Source organism: Coenobita brevimanus, chromosome 86 (genome assembly GCF_032717465.1).
Source record: "Coenobita brevimanus isolate Jiangsu-jjx chromosome 86, ASM3271746v2, whole genome shotgun sequence".
Taxonomy (NCBI): Eukaryota; Metazoa; Arthropoda; class Malacostraca; order Decapoda; family Coenobitidae; genus Coenobita; species Coenobita brevimanus.
Window position 1 is genome coordinate 36879269 of NC_137039.1, and position 3392 is coordinate 36882660.

Here is a 3392-nt window from a genome sequence, read left to right on the forward strand (position 1 = left end):
CTCCACTAAGATTCTTTCGTTGGTAGCTTGTTCTGTACCAGCTCGATGGATCAGCGAGTATCATCTCTATCTTGTTCCCTGTGTGCCTCATCCTCTCACTCCATCTCTGGTCTGCCATTTAGTTACGCTGGCTGTCCATGTGTTACCTGCTCTATGGAAGACGTGACCTAAGGACTGCGTGTGGACTGACCTGTAAACAAGAGGTCAAATATACGTGTGTTGCAGCATCACTACTATACCCTGTTCACTCTAACTTGGCGTAACATTGCAATCTCTTTCTTAAATTTTGCGTTGTGACAAGGGGTTAACACTAGAATGGTGCTAGTCACGAAGAAGTGGTATGGAAATGATGTAGAGCTGTAAGTAAAATTCTTTCACTGAACTACCGGAAATAAGCTGCAAAAAAACGACTATCTCGGCCTTGGTAAAATGAATGAACACCACCACAATATACGCGTACGTGTATGTGTGTGTGTGTGTGTGTGTGTGTGTGTGTGTGTGTGTGTGTGTGTGGTGCGAGGTGCCTGTGTGTTACCATGGTAACCTCCCGACACCATCACAGTTACATACACACATTTCCCCACCAGCAAGCTCCATTAGAGAGTACTGTGTGTGTGTGTGTGTGTGTGTGTGTGTGTGTGTGTATGTGCTTCAGGACAAAATAACTTACATACAATATTTTTTTTTCCATCACATTGTCCCTCTGAAATCTGAATCGCACTTACCAGTTTACATTCATGTCCCAAACTGTACTGTAGGGTGGACATGAACAAGGGGGCAGGCAAACCTAGTCCACCAGTCTGATCGGCATGAGAATCTACAGGACGACACTCACATTGCTATTTCACTGGTGCTGAGACACCAAGATTGAGGCGGTACAAGGCAGAGTTGCCGTGAATTGCACACTGGTTGTGACGTCATTATTGCACACGGTCTCGTTTAGTAACCAGGATGACAGAGGATGTATTGTTGGTATAACTACCATAAAATTTGGTATACTGTGAATACTGGAAGAGAGGGTATAATTAATGATGTCAGACCTATTATGATTCAAGTGTAGGGACGTTATATGATTAAGAGAGTTAATAAGTCAGCAAATGTTGATTAATAACAAGACAGGAGACAAGTAAGTTTATCCACATCCAAGTTTTCTAGTATATCAACTGTACACGATTTACAACATTGTTTCGGTATTTCTTTAATATTACAAAGCAAGTGTGGACTGCTAATGGTTGGCACGAGTCTTGTAAATAATATATATATTTTTTTAATTATATCGCCGGGTGCGTAGAGGTAGACTGTTCAACGACGTATTCTTCCTTATTTTAAATGACAGTATTATAGACAAACGCTACATATTCGTTGGTTTAATCATGACAAAATTCCTCGTATTCCTACAAAATAACGTGAACAATTAGTGTGGAAAAAAATTCCACACTAGTGTGGAATGACGTCCGCCTGCCCACATCCATGCTCGTCGTTCATTTGTTTTTCCACATTAGCAGACGATTTTCCACAAAACGGTAACACTGGACTACAAGGCCTCCTCATCTCCCTCACACTAACATCCCCCTTGTCTCATCAGAATTACGTCTAGTAGCCTTATAGGTATTATTTCTTTGGGCCATAATACTTCCTGGCTGTCAGTGAAATATCCTTGTGTCCTAATGTAGTCACCTTAATGGCTAAAAACAGCAAATATCCAACACTTACCTCAGGGACGCACAGCAACACACACACACACACCCTCGTCCTTCCACTGTCATACGGCCACTAGCAAAAGTAGCCAAGTAGCGACGCCTACCAAAACGAAAAACATGTTCAGCTACTTTTACAACCGCTAGATGGTTCCCGGGCCCTCTCATAGTAGGGGCAACTCTAGTATTTTATTCCAGGTACTGCTGGGCGATGGCATTCAGCTGAGTCATACTACTATAAGAGTGTTAATGCTGTCTCTATTAACTCTCATGATCATACAGATCTCTTTACCAGCCCTACCCAAAAATAAAGTGTGTGTGTGTGTGTGTGTGTGTGTGTGTGTGTGTGTGTGTGTGTGTGTGTGTGTGTGTGTGTGTGTGTGTGTGTGTGTGTGTGTGTGTGTGTGTGTGTGTGTGTGTGTGTGTGTGTGTGTGTGTGTGTGTGTGTGTGTGTGTGTGTGTGTGTGTGTGTGTGTGTGTGTGTGTGTGTGTGTGTGTGTGTGTGTGTGTGTGTGTGTGTGTGTGTGTGTGTGTGTGTGTGTGTGTGTGTGTGTGTGTGTGTGTGTGTGTGTGTGTGTGTGTGTGTGTGTGTGTGTGTGTGTGTGTGTGTGTGTGTGTGTGTGTGTGTGTGTGTGTGTGTGTGTGTGTGTGTGTGTGTGTGTGTGTGTGTGTGTGTGTGTGTGTGTGTGTGTGTGTGTGTGTGTGTGTGTGTGTGTGTGTGTGTGTGTGTGTGTGTGTGTGTGTGTGTGTGTGTGTGTGTGTGTGTGTGTGTGTGTGTGTGTGTGTGTGTGTGTGTGTGTGTGTGTGTGTGTGTGTGTGTGTGTGTGTGTGTGTGTGTGTGTGTGTGTGTGTGTGTGTGTGTGTGTGTGTGTGTGTGTGTGTGTGTGTGTGTGTGTGTGTGTGTGTGTGTGTGTGTGTGTGTGTGTGTGTGTGTGTGTGTGTGTGTGTGTGTGTGTGTGTGTGTGTGTGTGTGTGTGTGTGTGTGTGTGTGTGTGTGTGTGTGTGTGTGTGTGTGTGTGTGTGTGTGTGTGTGTGTGTGTGTGTGTGTGTGTGTGTGTGTGTGTGTGTGTGTGTGTGTGTGTGTGTGTGTGTGTGTGTGTGTGTGTGTGTGTGTGTGTGTGTGTGTGTGTGTGTGTGTGTGTGTGTGTGTGTGTGTGTGTGTGTGTGTGTGTGTGTGTGTGTGTGTGTGTGTGTGTGTGTGTGTGTGTGTGTGTGTGTGTGTGTGTGTGTGTGTGTGTGTGTGTGTGTGTGTGAAATGTCGAAGATTAATAAGAGACTTGACGATGTTATGAATGAGGTGAAACTACTGAGAGACATGATTACCTCCCCTGATAGCATACTGAACAAAAACTACACTGAACTCAAGGCTCGGGTCGACAGGCAGGCTGAGATAATGGTGAAGCAACAGCAGTTCTTAGAAGCACTGGACCGAAAAGAGAGAGAGTCGAACATCGTTATTCTCGGCGTGCCTGATGAAAACGAAGCATTGGACGGTGCCACGACAGATGAGGACAAAATCGGCAAGATTTGGTCCCAAATTGGTGTAGCAGGTGTGGGTGGAACACATCGTCGGCTGGAAACAACGCTTCATCTGGCACCAAGCGCCGCCCTATTTTGTTCACTTTGGCTGATAAAAATCAACGCAGTCTCATCTTGGACAATGCCAGCTGCCTTAAAACCTCTGGGAGTGATTTC

At 44.9% G+C, this 3392-nt stretch overlaps 1 pseudogene; it reads left to right on the forward strand.

Annotated features, from left to right (window-relative positions):
* Positions 1 to 2952: 2952 nt before the first annotated feature.
* LOC145410680 (uncharacterized) overlaps positions 2953 to 3392 on the forward strand; it is a 647-nt pseudogene continuing 207 nt past the window's right edge.